Genomic DNA, 12,011 nt, shown 5'->3' with positions numbered 1-12,011 from the left:
AGGTACGACTCACTTCAACAAAGCCTTGTACAGGCTGCTTTCTGCTCTCCGCTCAAGACGAACTTTCACTGTGTCTTTTTGGGCAATCAGGGCCCTCTGGAGTGGACAAATGTGCTTTAGTTTGTTGCATAGAAGTTCGATAAGACATCAGTCAATCAAAGGATACAAGCTCACTTATCAGCATGCTCTAAGGTTAGTCTGAGACGTACCCACTGAAGCTCCTTAAAGCTTCTTGGATCAGAACAAAACAATAAGGATGCAGGAACTCAAAGGCAAGTGGATTCACTAGAGTGACCCACAACACTCCAACGCAATTCTGCCAGTCAAAGTTTCCATCCAATTTTATACTGCTATACTGCACAATCAAGAAATACTGTGAGACCTAGGTTTCGGAAGAGGCACAAAACCTGGAACTACATTGCTTGAAAATGCTAATCTTTTTCCAAAATTCCAATTCCCTGTTCTCCAAAGCCACCAACCCCTAATTCCCAATGTCCTTCTAATGGTTCTCATTGAGTTCTTTGCTGGTAAGGATCTGTCTCTCACCACCTGATGCTAAAATGCTTGCACCTGCATATTATCTCATTGTGTGAGTGCATTATTCCTCTCTCCCAACTTGCTGTTTCCCCATGCTCTTCCCCTAGCCCTGCGTGCAAGGTCAATCCTTGAATGGACCTGAGAATGGATAAGGAGTCCCTCCAAGGCCCACCCATATATGAGTGATGTCACAAGTGAGATCACACATTTAAATGAAGTGGCACAAACATGCGCCCCATGCTGCTCCATTCGGCATTTGCTGGTATCCTGGCGTTTTCTTGCACTGGCAAAGTCCAAAATGAAACATCTACAGCACCGGTTGGAGAATGCCCCCCTTTGGCAGGGTTGGAGAACAACACTTTAATAAAAAAACTGGTACAGTGGACAGGTGGGATTTTCTTTATTGCTGTATAAATATGTCATAAGGGTGTCCTATTGAAACCTTTCTATGGTGTAAATAGATGGCAATAGAGCAGTGAAAGAGTTAAAGTACTTATTTTACTGAAAGGAAAGCATTGGTCTGGATATATAATTATTGTGACTTTTGTTTGACTATTGATTTTCGAGTCTCTCCCCTGCACTCACAACCTTCCCTGGACGATTCTGACTGCTTTTCCTTTCCACCCTTAGAGTCAGGTGAAGAAAGGTTGAACTTGACAGTTTGCAGCACCATAGTAGGATTGGGGTCCTGTAGCCCTTGGTTATTCTGTGCTCTCCACCACCATACAGCATCTGACAGAAGCTAGTGAATTGTAGATAATCTGTTAGTGTATCATTCACATTTCATTTCCACCCACAGCATAGGTCCATGGATCAGCCCACTTGAGTCATTGGCTACCTTCCCTGTGACTGAGGGCATTCTTCCATTTCACAAGGAGCAAATCCTCATCTAAAGTAGTTCCTTTCAATTCCAGCGATTAATATTGCAATGTGTGCTTTGGAGACAAAAACAATATTTTAATTTGTCTTATTGCATGTTGTAGCTGTGCATCACTTTCAATTCATCTGTAAGGATTCCCTCAGGAGCCTATTTGTTAAAACCTCAGGCCAGAGCAGTGTGTTGATTGCAATGAACTGTTTCCTATCAAATTCGATAGGCAGCAAGTATATCAATTCACTGTGAGAACACTTCTCCAGTCATGATTCGGGTCAGTTGGTAGAAGTCCACAAGCCAAACGGTATACTTGATTACTCTCCATGGGAATCCACAAACCCATAGGGGCAGATTTATGAAGGCCTTGCGCCGCCGGTGCGTCACTTTATTTGACGCAACGGCGGCGCAAACAATGCACCCTATTTACAATGTGACGCATCTAGGAGATGCGTCACGTTGTAAAGCCCTGCGCCTTAAGGAGGCGTTCCGGCGCGGGGGGGGGGCGTTCCTGCGCAGGAACGCCTCCTAAAAGTGGCTGAGTGAAATCTATGAGATTTCACTCAGTCACTTTCAGGACAATGCTGCGTCAAAACCCTGCGCCTGCTTGAAGCAGGCGTAGGTCTTGACACAGCATTGTGGAGATGGGGCACCCCCGAGCCTTGCTGGAGCTGCGTCGCGCTTGCGACGCAGCTCCAGCAATGCGCCACCTTTACGGCACAGATGCGTCACGCATCTGTGCCATTTTTGCCCCATGGTGCGCCGCATTATAAATGCGGTGCACCATGGGTGGCGGAGCAGCGGCGCAGGATGACTGGCGCATCCCCAGGGATGGGCCAGTCATCATAAAATCCCCAGGGATGCGCCAGTCATCATAAATCTGCCCAATAGGATCTTTAGAATCCCCACATATGTGGGATAATACAGACACCAATTTGGCGTGGTTATCTTATGTGGCAAAAACGGTATGAAAGCTAAAGCGCATCGTGCCCCATACATCAAAAAAATGCTCATCACGGGCCGGGGAGGGGAACAAGCCTCACCAGCTATTATAAATGGAGATATAGACTAGAAAGTACAGTATTTCCTTGAACTTTGTATTTAAGCTCCCACATTAAACATCATCAATTAGGGTTGCCTCCTGGTGTGTGTTTTGTATTTTTAAACCGAAGCCTGTAAAAATACCAGGAAAGGCAGTAGAATCCAGCATTCTCCCTTCTGCACAATATATCTAATAAGGCAAGCATATAAAGAAATGTTTTTAAAAGTGTGTGAGAGCTGTCCGAATCGTTTCGCAATGATCATTAGAGAAAACAGAGGGCGGATTATATATTAAAAGACAATTAAAAGAATCCTGACAATTTTGCAAGAATTAATTGGCTGGTATTTTTATTCTTTGAAACGTGGAAACCCTATCATCAATTGAAGCATGTTTTCATAATCGAGTTGTAATTGTATATATACACAGCTCCACCTTTTCTTAAATCGTCTTCTTTTTTCAGTTATCAACTAACAGAGTGGCTGCTGAAGGACAACTCGAGGGCGAATTGTTTTGACTATCTTATGACTCAGCTCTTCACTGCTGCTCGTTTGAACATGCACACATTGTACACAAGTGTACAATTCTCTCTGGCTATCGATATTTGCTCTCTGGGACCAACCCTTTCATACTTGATTGTGTACGTGGCTTTATATCATTAATGTAAAACTGCATATTTAAAGACAGCCAATTGCGAAATATAAAGTATTTGGAAATGTTGCTGTGATCTAAACCACAACTTGCTGTTTTAAACGATAATTTTCTGTTTTTAAACGACAATTGTTGTTTTGAATTCCCAAAAACGTTGTCAGATTAAAACGTTGAAAGTCATTCTAGTCACCTGCAGCCAGAAAGCAATGTATGGGGCTTAATAAACATTTCTGCTTTTTGTTTCATACTTCATGCTTATTAATCAGATTGTATTTGCGTGTTTGTGCGTGGGGTGTAGCTGCCAATAATACACCCATGCCCAGGGCAGTGATGGGGCACTGTGCTTCCACATTATATGATGGTATGATATCAGAATTTGTGTAGCTCAGTCTAGCATTGGAATGGGTCTCATGCCATTTCTTAATTTGGGTACTTTGCTCAGGTGTGTGGTTATTTGCTTTGATACTAGAGATCCCCTATGATTAATGGATGAAGGAAATTCAGTATACCCAAACAGACCTAAATTAATATTAACCGCTTAACCGCGGTGGCAATTCTGCCGTGGTGCGGCGTTTTAAAGGAGTGGGTGGGGCCCCGTCAGCCAACGGACGTGCGCAGCACTAGGGAGGTAGTGCACGTGTTGGCCGTTGGCCGAAGGGGTTAACAAAAGAAAGTCTTGCAAAAGTTTCATCTACATTCAATTGCTCAGGCCACTTTCCAATTAATCTTTTTTGCCCATTTGCCACTACAGATGTCGAGTGATAATGCAAATCAGGCTTGGTCCAGCTCCAGTAGGAACATACCAACCCCCCCAAACTGTAAGGACATGTGGTCTCTAAATGGGAACACACGCAGCTCTGATCAGTTTCAGCCTTTTTGGACCTCACCTATGAGGTGTAGCTCAGTTCCTGCAGCACATCAAGCATTGGACCCCCTCTGGGCATGCCCAACATGCATTGCACATCATATTAAAGCAATAACAACGAAGAGTGAATTGTGTACAAAGTCCATCCTTTTTTTGTGTCCTGCCCTACTCTGGATTAGGAGCAACCTAATTAAGGGCCAGATGTACAAAGGTTTTTGGAGGTCGCAAACAGCCTGATTTTTATTTATTTATTTTAAAGTTTTATAGAGCGCAAACCAGACCCGTGAGGGTATCAGAGCGCTTTACAGGTTTGAGGGTGGTATACAAAGCATTAGGAAGGGAAGGAACAATTGGGTAAGATGGGGGATACATTATACATTATACAAGAAAAAAGCATGCAGTCTAATGTCCCGGCTACAAGAAGGATAAAAAGTTAACAATAGGTATAAACTTATAAAAGATGGCCTGCAGTCTCAACTCTTGGGACGGATGCCCAGGAGTGCAGTATTAGGTATCCTTCGTAGAGCAGTGGATGATGTCAAGAAAGGATCCCATGTCTCAGCATACCTTATGTTTGAGATAGAAGTTGGATTGCAGAAAACTAGATTTCTTTTACAGCTTTTCTCAAATAAAGAAAAGTAAAGCCTGATATTAATATGACAGGGAGAAAGCATGATTTTTCCTTTCGCTCGAATACTTTTAAAATTAAAATGGATGTGCTGGCAATGGAGTAGTCAACAACGAAACAGTCTGCTTTTTTTGGCCATTAAAACCCTCATTGCAACACTAATTGCAGTGTCTGTGGTGAGCTCTCACAAAAAGAAAAAAAAACCTGCTCACATGTTGAAGAAAAACGGGGAGCGCTTCTCCCCATGAAAGCAATGGAAGATAAAAACGGAATCAATACATCGAACACCTTATTCCTTATTATCCACAAATTAGGGAAAAAAGTTACAATTGTGTAAATATGTCACTGTTGAGAAAAGGAGACTTCCTAGCAGCCTAAAAAACTAAGCACGTGCCCTGCCAAACTCTTGGCATCCACATAAACTAATCTGCCCTACGTTTGGATACAGGCTTAGCTAATCTTGTTCATTATTGGGCCTTACAAATATTCACTTGCTCCAGTCACTCTCTTTTGAGACAATGAAGCTTATGTACGGAATATGAACCAGAGCTATGGGATTTGTAGTAATTACTGAAGTGCAATACATAAAACATGGTTAGTGGGACTCTCACAGGGTGAGTTAAGAACAGACAGTAAAGCACAACCACTAGATGAGAGATTAACAAAAAGATCAAGGAGCACTGTGTGTGTGCATAGAGAATAGGAACCTCAACATGAGTTGTTTAATATACACCGGCTTTCCTACATCATTGATGCATGCTTCAGGCTACAGAATGGACAATCACTCTGCAAGTACCCACCAAATCAACTACTAAACCTACTAAAATCAACTACCTGCCCCACAGTTTCCCCTTAAGATCTGGGCGATTGCAATGCATGAACACTGGAAACAGCAGTTAATGTGATCATGAAGCAATCACATAAATAGCACAAGCAAGCTAAACCCCTTCTTTATATTAAATAAAGGGGCATTTGCCACACCTCCGAGGCAAAGAGAAGAAGAGAACGAAAATGCAGAGAAGAGTTTGTTTTTGTTTCACATATATTTCCAGAGAAAGGTTTTTTTTTAAGCATGCATGACCATGGCACTTCATTTTACTTAAATAGACGAGCTGGACCAGATCTTTTGCTTGCCAGGAGTGATTTCAGGCAAAATGTCTCCATAACATTTGCCCTCAGTGGTGCCACCACAAATAGCTGAGTCAAACCTAATTGTGAAGCAATCAGTTGGATGGGCGGACTCTTTCAATTTCGTTGTGATATACATCCCAACACGTCTGATGAAATGCTACAGCAGGTGTATGATGTGAAGCTTGTCCTTCAAATGTCCTCATTGGAGTACCAGATTTGTTCAATGTACATATGAAAACCTTTTTCCTGAGGTCCCAGCATATTCTGAAGTTACTAATATCAAATAGGAACATTTAGAGCCTTTCGGAACGTATGACTTTCCAGTGAAAATCTGTTTATTTTGTTTTCCGGATTTCTGTTTTTTGGACCACTGCCCCGACATGGAACTCCCTCATGAAGTCTTATCCACTACATTCGCTGTGTAAAATAGTTTTGAGCTGCACAGTTGATATAAGTGGCTATGAAAAGAAAGATTGACCAGGCTATGTGTTCAGATACATGTGCAGACAAGAAGCCTGAGTAGCAAAGACTGTTGTTTGACTGAGCCTAATTCCAGTTCTCCGGGAGGAGTATGGTGTATGGGACTAGTCTAGATTTTTATAATTTACTTCGGGACTAAAATGAATTGCACTATTCCTTTGAGCTAAAGTGTATAATTTGTCATATTTTCATTTTGTGCTCTTCATGTTCAGGTTTGGGTTAGAAGTAGAACATGTTACAAGGATCCAGTGGCATAGCTAGGGAGGGCGGTCTGCCCCGGGCGGCACTTTTTCGGGAGCGACGGCAAGTACTAGTTACGTTTCTCTTTCTTAATATTGTACTCCCTCCTTGCCGTCTGTTGCCACCACCCTGGTCCCCACTCATCATCATCTTTTGCCTTCACGCACCTGCTTATATCTTCAGTGGCCGTCAATAGGAGTCAAACTCCAGGGATCGACCTGGGCGGCAAAAGCTCTAGCTAAGCCACTGCAAGGATCAAAGTTACTGACTTGCATATATTTTTTGGGCCAAGAAACCAGTTCTAATGTTACTAATGCCATAGTGATCTTGATATAGTGTGGGCGCTATAATATAGTTATATATGACCATGCTTGTCTGATCTAGCACTTAATGAATTTCCTTACTTGTGCTTCCTGACTGTCTTCATTTTCTTAATTACTGTGCTCCACCAACTGGCATGAGTTACAAAACAATGGGGCTGACACGTCACTAGGACCTGGGTAAAATATGGTACATAAAGGTGGGTAGTCCCAGTGGAAACACAATATTACATACATATCAACATCACCTGTTAAATCAATTGTAAACAATACTTATTCAGTTGAAAACATTTAATCAAGTTGAGCATATACTATATCATGTTCAAAAGACAATTCATTTGTCAATAAAGTTGTGCATAGGCACCCAAAAGGGGAGGAGGGAGAGAATGGTGCAGCAATGTGCAAAGGTGAGGGTAAGTAAGTGAGAGAGGCCAGTAGACAATAGGCCAATTGTAGGGGGATTAAGAATCTCCTGCTAATGGAAGGGACAATACTGCACTCCCATAACTGAGCACTGGCAACTACTTGCTAAATGAACAAAGGAGAAGATCCAGTTGAAATAATTGGGAAGGGCAAACTTTGTTCTAGGCCTGGCAAAATTTAAGTTAAGCTGACGTAATTTAAGTAATTTGGGGAATTTTTCTGTTACACTTGTTATGAGAAATTCATGAATTTACACAATTACCACACTGAGTATTTCTGAGCCATTTGCAGCAAAGGTTTATAGTGAACTCTCCATTCATGTTAAAAATTCACCACAAATTCTCTGAACACAAGCGGCTGTTCACTGTTTTCTAGCATGAAATGCATCCTCACATCAGAAACTGACATGATGGTGCCTTTTGCGCTCAATATAGTGCTAAATGGTGGTTTTGCTGGTTGCACTGCTATGACTAATTTCACATACTTTTTACTGAAACTGCAAATAATTAGATGATAGCAAAGTATGGAAATTCTCACACCTCTACTTCTATCTCTGATGCCTAGCAGTTGACCCCCTTCGAAGATTATGGAGCGAATAGTCCAACCATGGGTAGAAACAAACTCAGAGACCAAAATGCTTTCATGTTGGAGAGAACTGTCATGTACAATTCTATATTCCTTTTTTTTGTTTAAGAAGTTTTTATTGAGTTTTCAAGTAAATAAGACAAAAGAAAAAAGTGGAACAATACATAAGCGAGAAGTAATCATAAAATATACACAGAATAGTTATCAAATATATGTGAGCAAATAACACATTGGTGTAATGGGAATCTAACAAAGGAAGAAAAAGGAGGAAACGAGAAGAAAGAAGAAAGAAGAAGAAAGAGAAAGGGGAAAAGGAGGGGAGGGAAGGTCTAAAATTGCATATGAAAATAATATAGAGGAAAGAAAAAAAGAACTAGGAAACGGGAGCATGAGTAGAGAGATACGTTGTGAAAGGTAACCATAAAAGATCAGATTTAATTTTTTGAGAAAGGGAAATGGAGGAAACAGTAGGAATCCTGTGTTCATCGCAAACAAAATTCCACCAAGTTAATAAGGATATTTTAGAGTTATCTTTCCAGGATGATAAGATAACTTTAAAAGCAAGAGCAATAAAAAGGTCAAATAACAGGGAAATAGGGGATGTGTCAGCAACATCAGGTGATGAGGAGCCTAGAAAAACATTTTGTAATGATAACGGGAGATCGCATTTAAAAATTGACATGCAAATATTGCAAACAGATTTCCAAAATGACAAAACTTTAGAACATTCATAAAGTTGATGTAGCAATGTACCCATATCAGTAGAGCAGGAACAGCACATTGGAGAAGTGGATGGGGAGAATTTAGAAATACAAACAGGAGTAATAAAAACTCTATTGTAAATAAAATACAAAGATTGGGTTCTTCGAGCAGCAGCAGAAACTTTGAATAACTTAGACCACAATTTATCCCAGGTCGTAATAGGAAAAGAAACAGATATATCAGTTTCCCAGGCAGTTTCAACCTGGGATGAGGGTCTTTCATCAACATATGATAACAGTAACTTGTATACAAGAGCGGCTTTAGGTCTGTGTGTGGGAAATAAGGAATATAAAGGACTGGAGGGGATAAGAGAAGGTGTATCAGCTGGTATGTCAAAAGTGGCTAAGTGAGATTGTAATGATTCTATGTTCTGACTGCGCACTACGTGACTTTGTGAACCTTGTGAATAAGTTTATTCGTGCTCCTCAGGTGTACTCCCTGCACTGGAGTATGAACTTGAATAGACGAAGGTAGCACCCACACTGTCGGTATGGATGTCTCCTGGGGCACAGAAATGTGCGAGAATTCTGCTAACAAATTAAATCAAGGAAACTGTGCATTTAAATCTTCAAAGTATTTTACGCCAACTTCAAACAACGAGGGTTCCCTTGACGGTTAACTCGATTGTGTAGAGGAGATCACACACGGCACAGATCCTGACGTGTCGGAGCTTGACTATTTCTTTATGCGATTTCCCTGATGAAGGCATGTAAATGCCGAAATGCATTGGAATATTGAAGTTTATGCAGTTAAACCATGGAATGATATTTACCTAACTCGCAATTGACCATTAATTCATATGTCGAATTATGGAACTGAAAAAGTTCATGTGAACAATGAAGTATGAGTAAAATACTTTGAAGATTTAAATGCACAGTTTCCTTGATTTAATTTGTTAGCAGAATTCTCGCACATTTCTGTGCCCCAGGAGACATCCATACCGACAGTGTGGGTGCTACCTTCGTCTGTCTAAGTGAGATTGTAAGGCATTGGAAATTATGGGATATTCATCTAGACAAGAATCAGGTAATTGATACTGTGCTTGTAGGGCATGAAAAGGAATAACAGAATCGTTGTGTCCCAATTGGTGTACAGAAATGATACCCTTTTCTTTCCAGTATTTGCAATAGAAAGATTTATCCTTATACTTAAGGTATTTATTATTCCATAAAGTGGAGAATAAGAACCATTGGAGCGAAGTGAAACCAGTAGAAAATGTATTGTATAATAGGTTTCGGGAGTATTTCAAAATAGTGTTATTGGATATGAAAGTACTGTTAGACATAAAAATGACTTCCTGAAAGGAAACGTCTTTAAGGAGGGAGCATTAAAAAATAATCCATCTGGGAGGAGGAATGTCACCAAAATCATAGGCTAAAGCAAAGGATTGCTTGAGCAAAAAAGCAGAGTGATACAATTTAAAGTTTGGAAAGCGTACACCACCTTATCCCTTAGGGCAAATTAGTTTATTAAGAGCAATTCGTGGATGTTTCTTGTTCCATAAAAATGTTATACAAGCAGAATTGATTTGAGAAAAAAAAAAGAGGGGAATTCGAATAGGTAACATAGATAATGTGTATAAAACATGAGGTACAATCATCATTTTAATGGTGTCTAACCTGCCCCACCAGGATAGGAATAGGGGGGACCATGTAAGTAGAAGTGATAGAATTTTGGTAAGTAATGCATGGAACGTGAGCCTAATTGTAGCAGATAGAGAAGAAGAAAACCAAATGCCAAGATATTTAATTTTTGAGGGACAACAAGCAAACTCAGTATTATCAAACATAAATTGGGAACAAATGGAATTTAGAGGCAAAACCTCTGTCTTGGAAAGGTTTAATTTATAGCCAGAAATGCTAGAATATAATCGGACTTCATTCAAAATAAGAGGGAGACACCCAATGGGGTTGGACATATAAATCAATATGTCATCTGCGTATTCAGATATTTTAGTTTCTATGGAATTATGCTAAAAGCCTTTAATCTGTGAGTTAACACGGATACGTTCTAAGAATGGTTCAAGGCAAATGATAAATAATAAAGGGGAGAGTGGACACCCCTGCCTAGTACCTCTGGATAGGGAAATACATTTGGAAAAGTGATTATTAACAAAAATGCTAGCTCGGGGGCAGGAATACAGTAGTTTAATAAAAGAGCTAAAAGAAGGTTCAAAACCAAACCATTGGAGAGTTGCAAACATAAATTGCCAAATGATACAGTCAAAGGCCTTCTCAGCATCTGGAGACAGGGCTGCAAGTGGACATTTGTATTTTTTGCCATAAGAGATAATATTAGCAAACATTTGTGCATTATCAGATGCTAATCTGCCCTTAACAGACCCAACTTGATCAGTTTTAATTAATAAAGGAATTATAGTTTCAAGTTGGGCGGCAAGAATTTTAGCAAAAATTTTGCAATCATAATTTATTAAAGATATGGGACAGTCATTTTTACAATAGGAGTGGTCATTATCAGGCTTAGGAATTATAATAATTAACACATCCATAAAGGACCCAGACACTTTGGCATCAGCAATAAAAGAATTAAAAAGTGCCAAAAACTTGATGCTTGTTTCCAGTCCAGGGAAGACCTGGCCTGGCAGTTCGGGCTGGACTTTACCCATTAGGCGCAGGGTCAAGACTGATTTGCATATGGCTGGGTCCAATCTGGAATGGCATGGTGAGCAAATAAATTATGAATTTAGGCCCAGATCTCTGTATTGAGGTGAATGTATGACATTGTTCTGCAGTCTGTCCATCAATTGTTCTTTTTGCATTTGTCACCCCGAGTGGGACGGGTATGCCCAGATGTGGGTCCCGTGCTCTCCATGCCATTGGAGTCAAGCTATCCTGGCTGATGAGGGCTGAAAGCCCGAAACAAGTCCTAGGGTGCTTGTTTCCAGTCCAGGGAGGACCTGGCCTGGCAGTTTGGGCTGGAATTTTCCCATTGGGCCTAGGCCAGGCAGGGTCATTACTGATTTGCATATGGCTGGGTCCAACCTGGAATGGCATGGTGAGCATGAAAACGATGGATCTAGACCTAGATCTTTGTACAGTGGTGAATGTATGACATTGTTCTGCATTCTGTTCATCAATTTTTCTTTTTGCATTTGTCACCCCGAGTGGGACGGGTATGCCCAGACGTGGGTCCCGTGCTGTCCATGTCACGGGAGTCAAGCTATATTAGCTGATGAGGGCTGAAAGCCCAAAACTGGTCCTAGGATGCTTGCATCCAGTCCTGGGAGGACCTGGCCTGACAGTTCGGGCTGGACTGTTCCCATTGACCGCAGGGTCAAGTCTCAATTGCATATGGCTGGGTCCGACCTGGAATGGCATGGTGAGCGAAAAAAGATGGATTTAGGCCCATATCGCTGTACTTGTGTGAATGTATGACATTGTTTTGCATTCTGTCCATCAATTGTTCTTTTTGCATTTGTTACCCCGAGTGGGACGGGTATGCCAAGATGTGGGTATCGT

The sequence above is a fragment of the Lissotriton helveticus genome, chromosome 6, assembly GCF_964261635.1.
Source record: "Lissotriton helveticus chromosome 6, aLisHel1.1, whole genome shotgun sequence".
Classification (NCBI taxonomy): Eukaryota; Metazoa; Chordata; class Amphibia; order Caudata; family Salamandridae; genus Lissotriton; species Lissotriton helveticus.
This window is presented reverse-complemented; position numbering follows the sequence as displayed.